The sequence below is a fragment of the Oxyura jamaicensis genome, chromosome 1 (assembly GCF_011077185.1).
Source record: "Oxyura jamaicensis isolate SHBP4307 breed ruddy duck chromosome 1, BPBGC_Ojam_1.0, whole genome shotgun sequence".
Taxonomy (NCBI): Eukaryota; Metazoa; Chordata; class Aves; order Anseriformes; family Anatidae; genus Oxyura; species Oxyura jamaicensis.
The window spans coordinates 91,332,537-91,355,242 of record NC_048893.1 but is presented as its reverse complement, the minus strand read 5'-3'; the positions used below and the strand labels follow the sequence as shown (position 1 = coordinate 91,355,242).

General features: G+C 36.6%; 1 long non-coding RNA gene across 3 annotated transcripts in view; it reads left to right on the top strand.

Annotated features, from left to right (window-relative positions):
• Positions 1-22,706, top strand: part of LOC118160422 — a 77,358-nt gene that overhangs the window by 8,850 nt on the left and 45,802 nt on the right. The window contains exon 3 of one of the 3 annotated variants that reach the window (XR_004747485.1): positions 3,213-3,790. The exons of the other annotated variants lie outside the window; for them this stretch is intronic. This is a non-coding gene — a long non-coding RNA (uncharacterized LOC118160422). Of the gene's footprint in view, positions 1-3,212; positions 3,791-22,706 lie in introns of those variants that run through there. 3 annotated transcript variants of the gene reach the window in all.

Below are 22,706 nucleotides of genomic sequence, written 5' to 3'. Positions count from 1 at the left end.
ACTTTCTAATAATAACTTGCCAACTTCGGTATTCACTAAATATTTGTTTCATGGTGAGGGGCTTGGGAACTCATTTGGTTGTATGTTGCTATTCAACTTGAGCTGTGAGATAACATATGATTAACATGTGTGCGCGCACCCCTGTGGTCTTGGTTATTGTCTATGCGCTTGCACGATGAGAGAGGAAATAACCACTAAATATTTGGTGGTCAAATGAGTTCTTGTTTGGAGGACTTGACACTTCAGCCCATGGTTAAGTTACTCCAAGTTTGCCTCTGAAACTAAACCTCAAGTCTTATGTTAAACACATCATGATTAGTCTGTGTACTACTGAAGGAATACAGCCCAAGTAATTAGGATAGCAATTAGAATCAAGCAGCTAACCGCATGATCCTAATTTCTTTCTGAGCCAAACTGTGTGTAGTCTTGTATGCATCTTGAACAGTATATAGTAGTAGTATATAACAGACACTTCTGGTGGAAGTCACCAAAATACCCAGCATACAAGCAAATTCATTTGTAAGCGTTTATCTACTCACCTCACAAAGTCAATTAACATGTTTACTCTTGAAATTGAGAGAGATTCATATACAGGGAAAGAAAGGGAGAAAGGATTTCAGTGCTGTTGCAGGTAACTAAAAGCCAGGTTTCAAAACACATGAATAGTTCTAAATTTGTGCAAAAAATACCGCACTGTGTCCTCTTGCCATTGAGATGTACAGGTTTTCTCTTGAGATGTGAACAGCTGAATAAAGTGAACAATGAAAAGAAGCAATATCATTAGACTCCAAATGCATTCCCTTCTATTCTAGGTTTCTCCTATTTTCCCCATTCATCGGCCCATAATTAATTTGTGTAAAATTCAGTAGACGTCTAGGGATTTAAACGCTAATGTGTCCTTAATCATGGTCAGTAATTTTAATCCTATTCTCTTTGCGAACGGGAGAATAATGCAACAACAATTTAAACTTGTGGGAACAGTCTACCTCCCCTGTCCTCCCCTCATCTTATGGCTCTTTGATCAGGAAAATCACCAAAATGGCAAATGGAGAAATCTTGTGCGTTTGTCTGCAGGTCTGGGCGGCTCCCGCGGGGGCGGCCCGCATGTTAGATGAACACAGATAACTTTGCTGATGCAGTTCACTGCACTGCAGTGGGGTTGGCTGCACTAATTCAAGGGAAGCAGTGAAGAGATGAGGATAAGCCACCACGGTGCTTCATTGTGACCCTAAGTACTTCTATTTCCCATGCAGTCCTTAGTCTAATATCATGTCTTGTTTCTTATTTCTGGTCAGTTTTATGCTGTCTTGCAGTTTTTGACTATTAAGCAACTCTTGCCAAGAGGAAAAAGCTTGTCTCTCATTCCCTCTCACTCCTCATATCACTTCTATATATTTCAGTTTTGGAGAAATATTAAACGGGTTACTGGGACAAGACATCTCATCATCTGTACAGGTACACTTTAGCAATAGGAGAAGGATTTTCCTTGTGTTTCAGTGAAAATAGCTCTCATTATTACATTCCATACTCAAGTTAGATAAGGGAGTGTTGGTTGTGCCACATCATCTTTATGATGCGGTGGTCCACTAAGAGTAAGATTGTGTCTCTGAAATGACTCTTATTCCAGAAAATAGGTATGTGGTCTGAAAACAGCCTGATCACTTTGAACCTGTTGTTTCTGTCTATACTATTAATTTACATGAAGATGAAGTTCCTACATTCTACCTTCATCTCCTTTCTTTACTATTTGGATTTTCCATGATAACTAGGCTAATGAAGCATTTTAGTAAATCATGGTGTGTGAAGTCACAGCCATATGTTCTAAAAGGTGTAAATGGCTTTTTCATGCATTCAGGGGGTCTTTTATATGTCCCTACAATTTATATTGTAGGGACATACCAAAGTTCAATGGAGCTCATTCTAAAGGGAACTAAGAGAAAGTACTGGTAAGATATTTTGGCTGTATTCTGCAAAATAGGTTTTGGCTGCTCTTGACATCATCTGAACTGCACAGTAAGAAAGTAACAATAAAAACCCAACTCTTCGTTTATTAAAAAGGTTATCTTAGAGAACCTGATTGCATCCTCTGAAAGAACAGACAAGCTTACTGGAGAGATAAAGAGATTTTTAAATTTTGGCATGATACTACAGCTGAAGAAACAAACTTTGAGTCGTCAACAATGGGATTGGGACCACCATTTACTGATGGTGGTCTGAAGAAGTGATCAAATATGCATGAAGCTAGAAACACAATGAAACAATAACTGTCTGGAGGTCTTCTAATCCAGTACCTTCCTCAAAGTAAGGTTATCTCAAAATTCTCTTCTGCTTTTCTGTCACTCATTCTGGAGATGATCAGTGGGGTGAAGTAAAATTGAAAATTACAAACCTTTGTCTGCACATAGTGGTGACTCAAATAAAACCAACCTGTCCAAAACTGTTAATGTGTAATGGCTGGGGAGACGTCTGATCAAGGTGGCAGCATTCTGCCTGCTCACATTTTTTTTCCCCCACATTTAAATATAAGTAGAATTTTTAAAATGAACAAATTTTTAAATAAAATAAACAAAGCACAAAACCTCTCCTACATCTTACTTGGTTCTATTCTATCAATCAACCATGAATTTGGGAAGAGCATTCTACATTTTATGATCAGATGTTTTCAGTATTGATTAACAACTGCATCTCTTCCTGCAAAATTTGCAGATAGGATTCAAGCATCTGTGCTTTGGATAGGATGTCAATCTGGCTGTTGTTAGTTATAACAAGCTCTAGTGGAGGCAGCTATGATGAACCACCAGCACATACATGAAGTGGCAGCATGTGCACGCGAAGTCTGGTAGCTTGTCTATACTGTGTGTTAAGGAAGTTGCTTACAATAGACAAATAGGTGCTTTAGTGGCAGAAATGGAGCAAAGTATCTTGAAACCAGATAGGGAGACTGCAACAGCTGTTAAGCTATTTCTTAAAATGCACCCTTACTACTATGGAAGAAATGCAAGACACATGGTGGGACTGCAGCCACTATTTATACACAATCCCTTAGTCCCAGGAGAAATTTTTCATTTATGAATATTGAAGCTTTAACAACAAGCTTTTTAACAACAAGCCAAAATATTTTACATGTTACATCTGTGTGTTCAGTTGTGAATGCATGCTATCATTGTGTGGTAGATGTTAATCTTAGATTTTAAAACTCCTTTTTCTCTCAGGATGAAAACATATTATTCACATCTGGAGCTTACTAGAAGAGGGCACTGAAATTTATTTGGCAACTTGTAAATATAATTATTTCAATGCTGGAAATGTGTGTGCCTTCCTTCTGCAGAATTCTCAGTACAAGGGCACATCTCAGACTTTGTGGAAATACCTTGTATTTCTTGTATTGGTGTAAAAACTTGCAGTGAATATGAATAGTATAGTTGTTGTAGTTACTAAACATGTAAAGTATCATCAAATTGTCCTGTACAGGGAAGAAAATATGAAGCTTTAATTTATCCAAATTAAGAGCAAGTGGTGAAAACACTAGTTAAGATGCATTTTCCTGGAAAAAATAGACTGTTCTGGGGACACGTGTCAAATGTTTTCTCTGGACACAGCAGTGCCAATCAGAGTCATGCTAGAAAGATGGATATGGATTTGTTCAAGAGGTTTCTGGAAAGGGTGACATCGGCTGTAGTTTGGTTTGTCCAAAAGCATGGTACCCGCGTATAGTTGGGACACTTGTGTATGAATGTACAGAGCTCAACTGATATTTATGCCCTGGAATAAAGTGTGTCCTCTTCTGAATCTGGTCTGTTAATTTCTACTGTAAAACTTCTCAGAACTGTCTGTTAAAACACATCTTTTATTTTAGACGGTTGCTTCAAGTACATTTAAGTGAACATTTTTTCATAGATTTCCATTCTGAACTTTTCATCTGCCAATTCTCCAGGTGGCCCAGCTAGATTTCTTTAAAATGTAACTTTAGTATCATACTGAAATAATTCTTTATATTCTCATTGTTAACATTACAGGTCTACCTTTTTAAAACCTGGTTTCCTTGGTAACAAGTACAGCAGACAAATTAAGGACTTTGCCTTCTGCTTACAAACAAAAGACGACTCTCCAGGAAGTATATTTTTGTGCTATAAATAAGATATTCCCAAAATAAGAGCAAGGATCTAAATGCCCTTCAGACTTTTTTGGTCCAAAAACCATTGTTTTGAAGGACATTTTTTTTTCCCCCAAATGACTCCTAATTTTCAGGAATATAGTCAACCATGAAGCTCAGGATGCCTATAGAAAGTATGTATGCATCTGTCCATTTTAAATAGGCCTTTGATTAACTTCAAGGAACCTCCAAGTAAATCTTTAAGTTTTGTCAAGCTTCTGTGCTTTTTGTGTCCACTGCGGTCCCTGATGAGAAAAGGCTACTGGGTCACACCTGTTCCTTGAAATGAATCGTATGATTTATGCTCAAGTGGCTTTGGGGTCACACTTCAGAGATACAGAATTCCCAAAGGAGAAAATAGATTCTTTCATCTGCAGAATCTAAACAGGTGTTGCCACCTTTTATGCCAGCTGCCAAATCTTGGCAGAAAGCAGTATTAATAAATAGAAGAAAAAATAAGGCAGCAGTACCTTGTCTTTAAACTTGATTTTCACTGCTTAGTTTCCATTCCACAAGTGACCCTATTCCTTGCAAAATTTTATAAATAAGATGATGTTCTGTTTGCAACATACGATTCTGACACTTGTTTGCCCTGAGCTAGTTGATGAGTTTTCACTTCAAACTGAAGGAGGGTGGGTTGAAAAATTGTGTATTTTTGGAGTGGGATGCTTTAATCAGTTTTGGAAAATGTTATTTCATATGGAATTGAGCTAAAAGAAGTCTACTTACCTTGTGCACTTTTTTTTTTCTTAGATTCAAATATACAGTTAAATGGGAGATTGTGGCAGAAATTAAAATTCTATAAAGTGGAGGTCTCTGAAATAACTTGGTGTAATATGTCTGCCTTTACTTCATTCAAAGGATTTCTTAATGAATTACTGGTTAGGAGTACTAAATGAATGTAACAAAATAGCTTGCTTTTAGTACACAGTTTTGAGGAACCACAGATGCTTTATTTTGATCATTTAGCACTGGCTTCAGCTTCTGAAGAGTAAGCAAAACCAGTATTAGATTTAGATTTGTCTACACTGTTCTTAATGGAAAGAAGAAAATTTAAGTTGTAAGCTGAAAAGGGATCTTTCTAACGTTGTTTTAGGGTTGATTTTTCAAGCCATCAATTTTGGAAATTCATGTAAAAATCTTCAAACAGAATTAGAGGATAAAATGTCATTCTCGTATTACTACTGTTCACATCGTCTAAAGATCAAATAATTAGCTCATCTAAACATTTTTCCTTAAAGAAAAGGAAAAAAACAAACAAGCAACAAAAAAAAAAATTTACTGTAATCAGTAATCCAGATGGGGTCATAACATAGATGTCTAGTCCAGGGTGGATAGTGAGGAGCATTGTGGTTCTATGTGTGGATTAGCTGGGACAGAATGAGAGCTGTAGCTAAGCCCTCAAAGACAGTGGATAGAAGGCATGCTTTTCTAGTCCCTAATACATTGACCAAGATGAGTATCTGTACCTACCTACTGGGAGAAAGGTGTAAATATCAGGTAAATTTCTGGGAGGTAAACTGGCTATCTAGTTGTAAGATGGCATGACGTGCAAGCGGCTGAGTGCTCTTCCCAGACTTGTGGGCAAAGCTCCCTCTTCTCTCCAAACCAGAAGTCAGAAATAGTGATCCAGATAAGAGGCACAAGCTTCAATGAACACTTCAGTAACTTTCACATAGTTTCAGTGTATGGTGAGGGTGTGACTTTTCAACTTACCAGCACTGGAGTATGCTTTCTCCATGGCAAGCTCGTTGGCAGCATAAATGAGGATGAGCAGAGTGCATCCTGAATTGAAGTGAAATTACGATGCCAATATGTTCCCTTAGAAACCAAGTATGTTAATCACAGGAAATCGAGCATGACAACTTTGATACTGTGAAGCATGCACATTTTGAAGCTTGTGGCAAAAATGTCCATGGAGAAGTAAATTCTCTGAGGTAAGGTCATAAGGAAACTTGTGCTGCATGACACAGCAAACAAGGCGGTTGCTTCCAAAAATTGAAATTGCCATTTTGGGGGTAATATTACTTGTGAGACTGAGCAGACTAGCAGACTAATTTAATTATAGGTTTGCGTTTTAAAGTAATGCTAACCTACTTTTGGGTTCCAAGTAGATGTCAAAGTAAGGTGTTGGTGGACACTGGATCTGTGGCTTCAGTCACAATGAAGCCCTCCTATTATCCTTGAATATATTAAAAACCAAAAAGTTATTGATGACACCATAACAAGTGTACTGAGGGAAAGGAGGTAACACAGCTTTTGCACATGCCTTTGGTTTAAGCATATGCTTATGGTATGGACTCAGAATTTTCCTATTCTTTAGCTATAAGTAGTTACCCTAATGAAATATTGAGCACACATCTACAGTGGTGTTTAAACTTGTATCCATAATTTGCAGATAGCACTTTTACTCTTCCCCCACTAACTCCTGTTTTTTTTTTTTTGTTTTTTTTTTGGTAGAAATTCTATAGAACATAAATTTAACAGCAGACTTTGTCTCTCTGCAACAACCCTTGTAAATTCTTCATTATAAGCTAATAAATCCTCCTTTGTTATGCAAACTTGAAACTTTCAGTGACGTATGTAGCACCTCCGTTTGTTCATGTTGATGCTGCCATTTAAGGTGCGATCAAGAAAGAAGGAAAATGCAACTTACAGGTGTACTGGTTAGTTGTGGAAGCATTTTGGAAATTGCCAAAGAAAGAAAATCTCAAACAAACAAACAAAAAAACCCTTCCCTTTGTACCCTTCTTTTTGAAAAATATCAACTTCTGTTTATCCTTGCTCTGTTCCCCCAAATATATTTTGAATTGACTATTGTTTCCCCTCGCGCAGTTTCAGAAGGAAAGATAGCTTGTCTTCAGCATTAGGTGAGGTTGTTGCGTGATACTGGGATGCTTCAAAGGTTTATTTAAACATAATCTGTTAACCGAAGCTATACTTGCAGTGTTTGGAAAGAATACATTGGTTTTCCTGGTACATGAATAGAATGGATTTGTATGCTGGAAGAGAAAAACAACAGGTTTTTGTGGGGAGAGCTGGTGTGGTCCTCTTATGGAGGAAAAACTGATCAGATTGAAAACTCCTTCTTTTGAGGAAGTATCAAACCTGAACACAAAATCTGAAGACCATAAAATCTTGATGTATGATTGATTCCCAGACTTGTAAATCTTGAATATTAGCTGTACTAAGGCTTGACACTAGACAAAAGTTTTGTTTAAAAGTGTAATGTCATTGTGTTATGTGGAGTTAGCAACTTTTCGCATCTATTATTAATAAGGTTATTTCAAATCAAGTCTTTGTGGGGGGGGAACCCTCTGTGGCTTCACATTGGCAATTTTATATATCCATAATTTTGGTTTAAAAAAATATTGTAAAGCCATAGGGATTGCTTCAATGAGGTTTTATAATATTAAAAGTCTTAAAGTTCAATCAGAGTACTGAAAAGACACAGATTTCTTTTTCCCTTTGTTTATAAAAAAAAAAAAAAGAATATTATAACACCTAGGCTTAGCAGAATGTTTTATTTAAAGTGCAGAGTTGTGACCTGAAAGAACTCAATTTGCTCTGATAAATTTGCTGTCACAAAATAGAGGTAAGAGTTGCACAGTTAATGAATAACTTTCAGCCTCGCACCTCAGTCACTTTTCAAAGAATAAAATGTATGAGAAGTACCAAACCAGCAATGGTCCATACCAATCTAACACCCCACCATGTTGATCACTTCGCAAGGTTTACATCAACCAGAAATGAAAAATACAGGTGTTACTTATATTTCTATTAAATATATATTTATATACATGCACACACATAAAGTAATTAAGCCCCCTGTTTTGCTCAGTGTAATTGAATGTTTTTCCCCCTGTCAGTTTCTTCAGGAAATCCAACAGAGTCATGCTGGTTGGGTTGGGTAAGAATTCAGATTTCAAATGCGTTGTCTTTAAACTTAGAAACTAATTGGATTCACATTCTTTCTCCAGTTGCTTCCAGCTCTTTAACTTAGTAACAATTCAGTTCCTCTGAATGGTCTCACTGAGAAGTTGTTCAAATATTGTTCATTGTGTATTAGATGGTTTTTATGCAGCCATCAGATAAACTTCAATGATTACTTGCCTGAAGTTCTTTTTCCTTTTGGTAGACTTGCATCAGAAATGAGACTGATCAATGATTTAAAAATAAAATAAAACAAAAGCAATTTTCATCTTCTTACTAAAAATGTTTATACAGAGGTTGAGGTGAAAATGAGGTAACATGACCTGAATATCCCTCTTTTTGTTAGATTTGTTAGATAACGTTAGATTTCTAACTGTGTATAGACAACTGTCTCATGGTAAGAAAGAACGAAAAGCTGACGAAGCCAGAGGGAAACACCTAAGGACTATTACTTTACAGCAAAATAGTATTGTGGAAGTTTGCATGTCACATTGTGGACTTGATATATCAGAATCAGGAGAAATCTATTTCCCTGCATACTTCATCAGTGAGGTTTTATTGATTCTAACAGCCTTTATTTCTTGCAGAAGATCAAGCATCTTTTTTTTTTTTATTTGTAGTCTTGCCTTTGATGTTTTTAGTTATTTGTTCTAAGTTCTTAGTTTGCATTGCACAAAAGCCTTCAATGCTTTCTAAGGCTAGGTTTGAACAATGTTTATAGAGATGGCTAAAAAAAATGAAGAGACTTCAAACTGTTAGATTATTTTAGTATTTTTGGAATGACCATAATAATTTAATTTTTTTAGAACAGAATATAAACTATTAATATGCAGAATTATATGAACGAAAACAAATTATTAATTAGCTTCTGATATAGAGTACTTAATCTCTGCCAATTTAAGCAACCTACTTTTAAACTAATTCCTCATTTAAGAGCAACTGCTAATAATAAAGGCTGGATTTTGTGCTATTCTTTGTCTTTTGAGTGCCTCCAGCTGCGTGATTGACAAGAATCTGTTAGACTTTGGGATTTGCCATCAGATTTTCAAAATGTTGCAGAACACTGGGAACTGCCTGAATATATGCTTTTGAGATGCTTTCAAGTAAATATTAGCAAAACCCAAAGCAGTAACTTATATGGAAAGTAATATAGGACTTTTGGGCTTCTTATGGAAAATTATCATGGAGTTTAGATAATGGCTATTCACTTCAGTGGGCTGAATATGTAACTATTGCTCTGTGCAGCCTCTGAACAATCTGAAGAGCTACAAACTAGTACCTGTTGAGTGAGCCCTTATCAGCTGTACTCCATGTTCACTCATGTTAGTAAGGAGAGATTTTTAAGAACAGAAGTGTGGAGGACACTTTTATTAAAAGGAAACACAGTGCTGTAGAATAAGATTCAAAGGTCTCGTGTAGCTGCCTGTATCTTGCTGTAATGTATCAGATGAGCATTAAGCTGTTAGGAACAGAAACATTCCTAACAGCTTATGACAGCTTTTTATAACTTCCACACTGGCATTCCCCACGTAGTTCTCAGGACCAAGATGCAATTTTATAGTCAGGGCCACCAACAAACAGGTAGCAGGATCCGTGTGTCCTTCTAGTACTCCAACTGGAGAGCATCTCACTGAGGACACTACAATCCAGATTACTGTGATTGTGTGTGTGTTGCCCTGGGCAGCCGTGTTGCACTCTCAGCTACTTGTCCCTGCCAGCTCTGTCAGTGGCTGCCCAATGATCCAGTCAGTCGTTGAGATGGCTTTGCAGAGGATAAGGCTGCAGCACTGCAGCCTACACATGCTCTCCATGTTTGAGATCCATGGGGACATCATTAGCTCGTCCCATATCTCACAATGGGCAGAAGAAATAAGGGAAAGGACTCGGTTTCTTTCAGATAACCTGACTGCTGCAATGTGGTTCACAAAGTTCAGACTGAGAACCATTGGGAAGTCAGTTATTGCAACTGGAGATGTGTGAGGTGTTTACAAAACATAAGGTACCATTTACTGAGCTGTTTCCACAAAGCTGGTTGGATCGTAGAAACGTATCATAAAATCACAGAATGGTCTGGGTTGGAAGGGACATTAAAGATCATTTAACTCCACCCCCCTGCCATGGGCATTGATGCCATCCACTAGATTAGGTTGCTCAGGGCCTCACCCAACTTGGTCTTGAATGCCTCTGGGGATGGGGCATTCACTTCTTTGGGCAACCTGTGCCAGTGCCTTGCTGCCCTCTAGTAAAGGTGGATAAAGGAGCAGGAAAGATGTAGGAGGGTGACTGTGGTGACTTGGTCCTGTCAGCTTGTAAAACTGCCTCAGGGCTCTGGCACAAATCCAAGGCAGTCTTTTCTGGAGCATGTAGCTCAACACCTTCCCTTGGGTAGCTCTGATGCTACCACCTCAGGCTGTTAGTATGTAGGTTAACGGAGATACTAGAATCATCTCTGTGGTATGTGTATCATTTTCCAACCTGGGGTCTTCCTGTTTTTCATCACTTGATTTTCACAAGTGAATTGATCACAGTCCAACCACCGGAGTCTGTGCTGGGTAATAGGTCTTGGTTTTCCTACCTGAAAAGGGCAAGAATCATATTGTATTGACTTAATTATTTAGGGAATATTTTCTGAAGCAAAAACTTCTTAGGCAGCCGAAAGTTAAAAGCGGTGACAATTTAAGCGTTGTTCTACCTGATTTGAAGTGGTTAGATACTGATTTTAATAACGTACACTTAGATTTCTACTGTACCTCAAGTTGTAGGATGATGAATTTTTAGTAAACCTGAAATGAGATAAATGGACCTTGTTCTTCACACAAAGCAATGCTATGACACAGTCAGGTAAACATACTTTTTATTTTCCCATTCATCTTGGAGGTGTAGCCACTTATCTGTCTTTTTTTTTCCCCAGAAAAATGTGGACACGATACCATACAGAATTCCTGCTGAAATTTAGTAACTCCAAAACAAAACTCTATTTTCCCATATCTTGAAAGCTGAAATTCCTGGCAATGATATAGAATAAGAATTCTTTATTTTGGTTTATAGATGGGGATGTAGTTCAACTTTACGTACCTGTTTAATTTTTAAGTTCAGTTAACTTGCTGTAAATATTACAGAATATTGCTTTACTACCGTGTCTTTCTACTTACTCTCTTCGTGAATGTCAAGTTTTCCAGTCAGTGTTCACTGAATACTAATGACATTTTATTTTGAATTACTTGGAGGGTATATTGGTTTTGTCCTCATGTTGCTTTTACTGGTTATGTCAGTCAAGAAGCTTTCTGTACTTGTATCCATGGATGCAGAAAATTCTGAACTATGCTACCGAATTTTCCTTCACCTGTAACTTAAACTGTCACTTAACCACTGTTTTCATTGCTCATATGTCAAGTTTTTCATCTGTTAACAGCATTACATTTTTAAAAGGAGCTCAAGATATTAAAGTTTAATGAAGGAAGAATGAGTCTCATGGAGATTAAAGCAAAATTTTGCCTTTTATTGTGTAATGTAAAGGGTGCAAAATTATTCTTTTGACAAGAGCCAACATTGTTAGAGCGAGGCCAACATATTACTAATAAAAGATAAACCTATTAGATTTCAGCTAATCAGACATGCTGACATTTTTTGAACAACAAAAAAAATGTACTGAACTTTTGCCACCTAGGTACTTGGACATCTGTGTACTTCCTTTGCACCTTTGAAAGCAGATGGATTATCCCTTTTAGTGACTTTTGGACAAGAAGCTCTGTAATTGATTTTAGTTTTCTCTGATCTAAGTGTTTTATACAGTGGTGGGATGAATTCATAGGAACATAAACAACTGGAAGACTCTTAATCATAAATGTTTCTCTTTTGAAGTCTCTCAAATGATGTAAATTGTTATCATGTGTGGGAATAACTGCTAGGTTTTATCCTGTAAGTGACAAATAATGAACCACCTAATGCTTTTCTGTTTTGAAATGGGCAGATGGTGTGTTATAACATCTAGCTGTAATTGGGGCGTGGGAATTGTGTTGTTTTCTGGTGTGTTTTTTATCCAGTTGGAAGCTAATAATTTCTCTCACTTTCTGTAGTTTTTCTAAAGCTGAAAGGGAAGAGGGTTGATTTTCTTTTTATGCTCTTTTAGCCATTGCTTATATGCTTTTCTCTATATAGACATATAAAGGCTTGCTCTGACAAGTAATGAAACTGATGCTATTGCAAAGGAAACGTGGAAAAAATCCTATACAGGGATGTTTTATACCAGAATTAATTAGCTTTTTTTTTTTTTTTTTTTTTTTTGATTTTGTAACACGTCTAGAGACTGAAAATCAGGCAGTTCCTCCAAGACTATGGCTTGCTGTGTTTGAGTCATAAAGCCTCATATTGGCTGGCTTTTGAGTGTCCTTTCTTTGCTTTTGACAGATCGTGCAGTAGTAACTAGGATAACTCACGGGTAGAAGAAAATACCTTATTACTTTAATTTTATTTTGCTTCAGCCTTACAAATTTCACTTGATAATTAGTGCCATGATTTTAGTTGTGACAAGGGCAAAAGAATTGGTTAACTGCTCCTTAGTGATTTTGGAAGCATGCAGAAAAGTATTGGTAGAATCAAGGAAAGAATTCCAAGTGAATATTTGCTGTAAAGTGTTAGTGAAAATCTGAAATAGACTAGTGGTCAAAATGAATTGGAAGATATCTTTGGCAGTAATATCATAAGCATGTATGGGTTATGATTTGAAGACAGAGTTTTAGACTGGTAACAAGATACTTACTGTTGGTATAAATTGGGGGAATAATATAGCCAGCAGGCCAGCTTGAAACCACCTCAGTTCTGAAATATTTAACCAGATGGAGCTTAAGGAGTGTGAAGCATTTTTACTCCCACACTCTTGCAGGAGATGTTTTTTTGCATCAATATGCTGTGTTGATCTATTCCCCAAAATTGTAGGGCTGCGGGACAACATCACGTGATGTTGCCACTTTGGCTGACTCTTCTCAACCTTCGGTAACAGTTGGCCTAATCATTTTCCAAAGCCTGTGAAGTCATTTCTTCATAGGTCTTGCATAGGTCTTCTTCATAGGTATGTGCACCTCTGTAGGAGAAAAACTTGTAAAGGAGGAAGGTGGGGATGTAACAATAGAGAGGTTATTAAACAACCTCAGTGGTGTTCTGTGCTGGTTTACAGGAATAAAGAAAAATCAGTTTTTAATTGCTGAATAGGTATTACTCCTTATTTACACTTAGCACAGTGCAGTCTGCAGAGAAATATCTAGTATTGTTTTCTAATACTTTTAATTGTTGGTTATTTACTTGAGAAATTGCAATACATGGTTTTCAAATTGTTCTGCTTAGTAGGGACCTAATTACTACAGAGATGGGAAAAGTTAACTGACTGCTTAAATAGCAACCAAGTGCTATACCCTCTGCTTGTTATTAAAACACAATTCATTTAAAGGTAATAACAACTGTTCATGAAGAACCACTGAGAAACAATACATAATATGGAATGGCATCTATATGAGGAAACCACTTTCTTTCTCTATGTAGGAAAAAGAAAACAGGTGTGTAATAGACTGTAAAATCATGGATGCTATGTACAGGATGGGTGCAGATTTCTGAAACAAGGAATAGGGCTGCTATCACACAAAAAAAAAACTTGTCTAAAATTGGTCCAGAGTCTCAAGACAAGATTGAAAGACTACAGATGATTGCTTTAAAAATGTGGGATATTACAGTCTCAGTGAAATTGGAAGCAAGTAAAAAAACTGAAGAAACACCTCACATCTGAACAGGTCTTAGGGGTCTTGAAAGGCTGGTTTCAGCTTCTTTAGAAACACTATTCCATGAAAACTCATAATAATGCTTTCCAATAGGTTCCAATCTCTGTATGTAGCCTCTGTTATCCAATTATCTGCTAGTTGAACCTGTTACTCAGTGTGGGGTTTTCCCATTTACAGGGGATCCTGGCAAGCTAGTCCTAAATGCTTTTTTATTAGTATTTTGGGCTTTTTGCATACACCCTGTTTGGTGTGCTTCAGAAGTTATGGGGTTAAAAATACACCAGTCTGACCTGTGACTTCTTGTATTGTGTCCCTCCCACTACAATAATCTACCAAATTGTTTAAGATCAACTAATTCATTCAAAATGCCTAGTTACTGGATTGTGATCCATCACGGAATATTTTGTGTTTTAAGCTGTATAATTGGCTATGAAATATGTCTTTCAGCTGCCAGTTCTCTCGTGTGTTACATTTGGTCCCTCTAGGATAGCGTTTTTTTCCACTTCATGACTTAGGCCAGGATGGCTGTTAATTCGTCTTGTCTCTATGCTATCATTCCATAGTTATCTGTCAACTGAAATAGCTGATAGCCTGTTTCTATTACATATCAAAAGATTAAAAAAAAAAAAACAACAAACAAACAAAACCCCTTGAAATAATGAAGGGTATAAACAATATTTCAGTGGGTGTTAGTAAGTGACTTTGTTGGTCAACCATATCAAGAGCAAGACTGAGGAGAGGACCAAAGGAGAACAGCTTTTGTGTTTGTGCATGTGTGAAACAAATGACCCAATACTTTGTTTAATGTGGTTTCTTTCTTTTCCTTTGAAGATGTAAGTGATTTAGTTGAAGCCGTTTGTTCATACTAGAAAACATGGACTGAGGTGCACTCCATAGAGTGAAAGGGCTGCTAATATCTGAACAGATCTTCTGTGTCTTTAAAGGCTGACCTCAGCTTCTGGAGAAATAAATGTTCATTTGCAAGCAGCAAGTGCTGGTTTTCCCTGGATGCAAACAGTCCTATGCTGCTGGGGGCTGCAGTTGCAAGGAAGCTGGCAGAGGAGGGGTAATGCTCACAGGCATCAGCAACAGAGCAGACTGGGGGCCAGTTCAGCTTTTTTATCTGTTTCAAGTACAGGTTCTTAGCTCTTGTCTTCTTTGTAGAATTCACTTAACGGAGTAAGAAATGTGGGCTAACTGAAGTCAGCAGGATATGGAAGAAGGAAGTGGGAGTAATTGAGGTGCCTAGAAAGGCTTTAACTTCTTTGTTTCAAGACCCTGGAAATACTTCAAGGGCCTCCAAAAGCATTGCATTACCTGTGACTGACACTTCCAGGCTAGTGTAATAAAACAACAATCACTTGCTATCAAGATGTGGGAACTACCTGGTCTTATGATGAGTGCATGCTCTACAATAGGTGGAACAAATAAAAGTAACTGTAGTTCTTTCTTGTTAAGCATTCAAAATTGATTTAATGGTTCAGTTAACAGGCAAGGACCTTTAAGTTGTTACTTCATGTATCATGTAGAAACTAAAGGTGTCAGTTACACAGCCAGATTCATTTGAAATAATTTCTTGGGGGCAAAACCATGTGTGTAGAATTCAATGAGAAAGCTCACTAGTAAGACAAAACTGACTTAAAAATGCATGCCTGTGTTACTGTTACATTGCTAAAAACTTTTTGAAATCGGTATGGTGACCAACTATTCTTTTTAGTTAAGTGTATACCTTGCTTCTAAAAATGCAAAATATTAGACAAGTAGGTTTTCTTGCAGCTCTGGTATGTGGAATGATTCCTATAAATCATTGTCAGATCTAGTAACTCAACAGCAAGAAACACATTCAGTTTTGGGCCCATCGCTACAAGAAGGATGTTGAGGTGCTCAAGTGTGTCCAGAGAAGGGCAGTGAGGCTGGTGAGGGGTCTGGAGTACAAGTCTTATGAGGAGCAACTGAGGGAGCTGGGATTGTTCAGCCTGGAGAAGAGAGGAGGCTCAGGGGCGACCGTATCGCTCTCTACAGGTACCTTAAAGGAGGCTGTAGCGAGGTGGCGATTGGTCTCCCACGTGCCCAGTGATGTGACGAGGGGGAATGGGCTAAAGTTGTGTCAGGGGAGGTTTAGGTTGGATATTAGGAAGATCTTCTTTACTGAAAGGGTTGTTAGGCATTGGAGTGTGCTGCCCAGGGAAGTGGTTGAGTTACCATCCCTGGAGATCTTTAAAAGATGTTCAGATGTAGAGCTCAGTGACATGGTTTAGTGGAGGACTTGTTAGAGTTAGTTCAGAGGTTGGACTAGGTGATCTTGGAGCTATCTTCAAACCTAGACGATCCTGTGATTCTGTGATTACACCTTTTATGTAGTCCTGTCTATACTAGATGGGACAAGAATAACAGCATTGGTCCTAGCAAATTATGTTAGGAGATTTTTGGTTAGATTGCTTAAAAAAAAAATCATGATCATAATTATCAGATAATAAATACTGCTAAATTTCCACTTGCTATGAGGGGAAAATATTCGCTGTTACTGTTTAGCTTTCCTAATTTAATAGGCTTCAATTTCTTCTTATAGTGTGATTGAAGCTGAAAATGAATAGAAAGTCAGAGCATAATAGACAAATTATGAAAAAATATCTGACTTTCTGCAAAAGCAGGGTTGTTTTGAATGGTAATATGAGCTGTAAGGTGCACAGGTTGGGCAAAGGGAGAAAAATGAATAAAAGAAATAAGAAAGAATAATATGAGAAATAAGATGAGGCTTCTGGGAGCAGAAGAGTAGGGAAGCTGCAAAGAGGGCTTGAGCAGTCACTCTAGAGCGCCGTGATATACCGAGGTAGAAAGGAAGGGGTATCCGCAAAACTGACAGCACTTGAGGTTAGCTATTTACTATAAAGATGTTTGACAACCTTTAAAATTTACAGTTGTTTCATATGACTCCTGATTTGTCCAAAATAATAATAAAAGCTAGAGTTAATCTCTTCTTCATACAAGAAATAGTTAGCATATATTGATAACTTTAATATGTTTTTTTTCTTCATGAGTCACGTCATGTTATTCAACATTTGTTCTTCATCCCCAATCCAATATTATAAAAGAGGCCTCTAATCAGGTCTATTTTGTTTCAATGATTCTCCTTAGTCTCACACTGACAGTGGAACCTTCAGTGATATAATTGGGATATGTTTTAAGGCTGCTGTCTGCTCACCTAATTAAGAAAATGATTGTGTCCCTGGAGGGACAGATCTCCCTAGGTGAGACAAATGAAAGAATTGCTCTCTTGCTGGAGAGAAGCCAATCTGAAACGAACCTCTTCAGAATGTCTTTTAAGATCAAAGTATATTTTTAATTTTCTTTTGTGCCTCAGCAGACTTAAACCAAAGAGGAGCATAGCCCAATGTACATATTTATATTGAAGGAAATGTACTATTATAAAAAGTCAGATAGGGTTTTTCTTGGCATTCGCAATGAGATAGGCATCCCTCCTGTGCCTGATGAATAAAATAATCATAGGTCTTTTGATTCTCATATGTGTTGTGGTACTCACCTGATGCTTTTTTTTGTTGTTTTGTTTTGTTTGTTAGCATCTTCTATAAAAAGCCAGTAATGTTCTAATGTAATTTAATCTAAATACTTACACGTTAACAACTCAGAACAGATTTTATACACTGAAAAATATATATGAATGCACATGGTAGTTTAATGGAAGTTTCTAAAATCTTTGGTTCTCCCTGAATTTGTTGGAATGTTAGGATTCACTGGCATTAGAAAAGTGGAAATTACTAGATCCTGCTGCATCTTACCTAGTTTAAAACACCCCACCCCTGAAGGAAGACAAAAACAAAAGAATGAACAACAGCAACAACAATAAAAATGAAGCTTGGAAGTGATTACTATCTTTTTATCCAAGAACTGGGCAGTAGCAGACTATGTCTATTGCAGTAATCAGATAAGGAAAAAGAGCATGAATTAGTCACTCTCATATTTGGAAGATGGAGCTGAAGAGATGTAGGTCATTAGTAAGAATATAAAAATATAAACATCTTGATTTCAGAGTCTCATATTACTTGAATGGATCTATACAACAAACAAAAATCCTGAATTTTTTAATTGTACCTGTTCAGCACCCAGAGGTATAAAATATCTTTGACATACGGCTTACAACTATGATTAGTCTCATTTGTGAAATGCTTTAAAAATAATCAGAAAACTCTCTGTTCCATCTATAGCATCCATCTGGCTAGTAAAATTAAGCAGAAAGGCACTCAGATTGCTCGAAAGACTGGCATTTAGCAGCAAAACAGATTAGAAGTGAGGAGTGTTAGGGATAATCAGTATTCAGTTACTGATACTGAGCCCTTAATACTCAGCGAGTGCAATCTAAGTCTTCATGTTCAGTTTAAGTTTAAGTACAACAAAACACCTCTGAACAACAAAATCACTTTTTTTTTTTGGTGGGAGTTTTGGTATACCGTATGATACAAACGATTACTTTCAGTTGGTGTCATTACACATAAAGATCATGTGGTTGGCTGCCAGCAATTCACAGGAAAGTTAGTGGCCTGGTGAATGCTGCAGCCATGCTTAATAGGCGAAAACCTGGATAAAACAAATGTTTGTCAAGCTTTGGTATGATTAATCCATTTAACTGAAAATGTTGAGTCAAACTCTCTGAGCTTCAGCTTTCTAAGAAAGTAAAATTATGCTCTAACTAGGAACCTCATTCATACAACACCAAAATGGTATTTGGTAAAGCAGATGGAAAAGAATCTATAGCTTCATTATTTACCAAGAATGCTCAGCAAAATACTTTTGCTTTGTTGCTTTCAATTAACAAAAATCATCAGATCTTACCAATGCTCCTAGAAATTCAAAGTATCTTACTCAAAATATCCATATTTGAGGAATCATCACGGCAGACGAAAAATTAACTGACTTGCAGAATTACAGCTTTAGTGAAAAGAAACCATTCCAGAAATGTATTTCTGATGTGTTAAGAGTAAGCTAATTGCTTTTGCTGGTTGAGCTCCTCATGGGTAGTATTTCATGATACATAGGCACCCTCAATTCATAAAGAAAGATGTAAGAGAATAAGTACTAGTAGCAAACAGAATATTAGACTGGACACAGTGTTTTATGTAATGTTTTATAATATTTTATCCTTAAATAGTGTATTTAAATGTACTGGGGAGACATGTCGGGTGAATACACTACAATTCCTAAAATTTAACAGCTGTTTTTTTTTTTTTTTGCTGCATTTTTTAAACCATGTATATAAAGTACAACAAAAATGTGAAAGACTATAAAGACAGATGGGAAATGATCCAAAAACAACAACAACAACAAAAAAAACACAAGCAACCATTCTTAGTAAACCAGTTGCTGGCAATTTCCCTCTGAAATTAATAAAAATTGGCTTAATATGTTTTACCAGTATACAACTTCCTTCTATGTAACTTTAATTAAAAACTGCCTTTTTGTAGTATCCCTTGATAATTGTGGTAGTGTAACTAGTTATAATTTTTTCTTTATGAGATGGTAAACTAAAGGTAATACTACTTACATTCATTAATAAAGAATTCATTATTATTTAATAAATACATTAATATTTTGCATACATTATCAGAAAAACGTACATTATCAGAAAAACATATATTTCCCATTTTAGCTTTCTCTGATCTTATGAGATATAGGTGATAAAATTCATGTTGAGTTTATTCAAGATTCTGTTAAAGATTTCAAAACAAAATGGTAAAGTCTGATGTGACTAAAAGGCTGTTCACAATGTGTCCATCCTGGCCATAAAACAAGATAGTATTATCAAGTGATGTACTTAACCCATTTTTCTGCCTCTTTTCCTCTGAACTACATGTGTTGGTTCAGATCATTTCATCTGTTAAATTACAGAGGAAAATATTGTTTAGAAAAGGTGTTGTGGAAAATAGTGGAACAAGGGACAGATCAACACGCAGCTCATAGCTAGCTAACTGTGAAACTGGATAATTTGGACACATTAGAGAAATGACAAAAACACTCAATGAATTACGTCCAAGAGGAAAATGAAATAAAAATTCAGCCATTTGTTTCTGAATAGTACATTGCTGATTATCCATAGAATGTCTTTTGCATCTCAGCGGCCTGAAATAAGACTCTTACAAATACTGGGCATACTGTCCAACGCAGTTATGTATTCCTATTTCCATGTGAAATATTTAAGTGGCTTAATTATTTCATAATTGCTCACCTATAATTAAACCACTTTTCAGAGTATGTTATCAACTAAATGCCATGAAATTTCTGAAAAACTTAAGCTTACTCTCACCTACAAAAGCCAGAAATAAATAGCCCATCACCTTTCTTGTGTGCTGGAGTTGACAACTATGGAATTACAGATGGCATCTTTTCTGCCTCAGTAGCATTTAGCAAGATACAAGACCGGAAACTAGGTATAGACTGATATTTGAAACATTTTCATCCTTTGCTTAAAATACGTTGTACTGGAGGCTGAAAAAAAATAAAATATCCAGTGGATTGTACATGTGCTTGAAAAGATATTGGTGGTTAAAGTAAGGCCTTTGCTTCAGGCTGTGAATACATGATTGATTCTGAAGAGCACAGATCTTATTGCATATGGTTTCTTGTATTATTAAAGAGATGGATACAAGACAGTTTTTTTTTTTTTTAATGGCAAGTGTGCATTCATGCACAATGCTAGATCTTTATTTCTAAGGAGAACTGATAGTTTTAATTTCCAATAAATATCAACTCTGGTTAATGTGATAGTAAGTAGATATAAGACAAACCAAGTGCCAGAGAAAAAAAAACAACATGTACCAGCAGGTTCTAAGATGGTCACGTTTGGGGTGGCGAGAAGTAGGAAGATGAGGAAATGTGTTGTCAGAATGTGTTAATTCTGTCCTAAAATATTGTAGAGCTTGAGTACTCTAAATAACAAAATCCTAAGTTACATATTGTCTCTAAAATTTCAAACAAAAGGAAGTATCAGTACAAAGAGGTACATGCTTCTGAGAGGAAGCAGTGGGTAACATAGGACTTCTGATCCAATACACCTACAGATCAACTTTCCAGGAAACCTATGCATGTAACCAAGTTTACTTTTTTTGTTGTTGCTGTAGTAAGGGGAAAAAGCTTTTTTAATAACAGCTAGGTATGCTTTTCCATGTGATCATAGTATTCAAAGGATTACTGGCTTGTGTGCTTAGTCACTCAAGGTGGCTACTTGAGTTAAATTGGATCTTCCACTTGGAAAATCTGCTATTACAAGGTCAGCATAGTTTAGTCTTTTTATACCTGGAAATGTTTGGCATGGGTTGTGTACTTCCTGCACCAGAAGTATTAAATAAGGCTTGTTTGCTGTTCTATGTGCCAGGAATTTAAATTTAAGTGCTGGAAAATTAGGTTCAAATCAGATAGTGATTAGGATAAGTGTTTCCTTTTCTTGATTTCTTCAGTGGAAGTTGAAGATATTAGTTGCCTCTGCCTTTCACTCTAAGTAGGTATGCCACTATGAAACCACTGGCAGCATATTATAGGAATAAGAAATTCCATCTAGACTTTGCTCTGAACATGGATATATTGCACTTGGCATGCCTAGGAGGAGATTTTCACCCGTCTCCATCATTTGTACAGCCATACCTAGTTAAAACTGTTAATTCTTTGACCTAAAACTGTTACAGAGTAAGTGCATAGTAAAAGAAAATTGAGACATTGCCATAAGAGTCAAAAGAGGCAATACTTCTATTTCTAGCATGCAGAACTTTAGATGTGTTAGTGAAAGGTGTTGGCAACACAAGTTGCTGATAGCTGATGGGAAAATCTGTGGCAAATTAATTGAGGCCCTACTGTGTATTGATGCTGCAAAAGAGACATGTTCATGCCAATAAAGTATCATCTGTGGTGTCTAGAAGTTACATTAAATAGTTGCTATTCCTAAACACGTGTAGTAAAGCTACATGAAAATAATCAGTGCCTAAGTGAGGATAGTCATGAGTTGTGTTCTGCTAACCAAACTGTGAGATGCTGCTTTTGTGCTTGTCTGTTGTCTTACCTTTAACAATATTCCCACCCACAATTCCTCCATGCATACAACTCTGAGAGGCTAATATCTTCAAGAATGAGTATGGAGAGAGCACTTCTTAGATTGAATGGGATCTAAAACTTAGTCTTTAATATTTCTCTCATACAGCTTGGGGTAGCTATGTCTGTTAGTAAACTGTTTACCCTGCACAGAATCCCTATATTTTACACTGAAAAGCACTGGGCCCTTCTGACTCACGGTGTTGTTAATGGGGAAGAGGAGAGGAAGCAATTTAGTCATTTAAGCCTTCTAGAAAAAGATAAATGCTGCAAGAAATTAGGAGTGAAGGCTAATCTAAGGTGTAAAAAGGAATCTGAGCTTTTCAAATTTATCAGAAGGGAAAAAGATGAAGTATCCCATCTATGACATGCATAACTTTAAGATGGCTGAGAGTCTTGGCTCTTATTTCAAACCTAATGAAGAAAGTTTGTACAGCTAAGTAGTAATGAAGAGCTTGCAGGGCTATATTACATATTGATGAATACTAGATGAAGATAAAATGAGAGAGCTTGAAGATATGCAAATGACTTTTGGTTTATGGTAGTGAAATTACGTTATGGACTCATTAAGTTCAGCTTGCATTAACTCTACAGCATCAAAATTAAAAATAAACAAATGAAGTTGAGAAAAGTGCAGCCATATACAGTACTTAAAATAACAGAGATTTTAAAAGAACAGCATTAGATAGTCTTGTAAATGCCTCAGAATATATTGTGATTTATAGCCTGGGTGACTTATACTTGCAACAAAGGCAACTGAC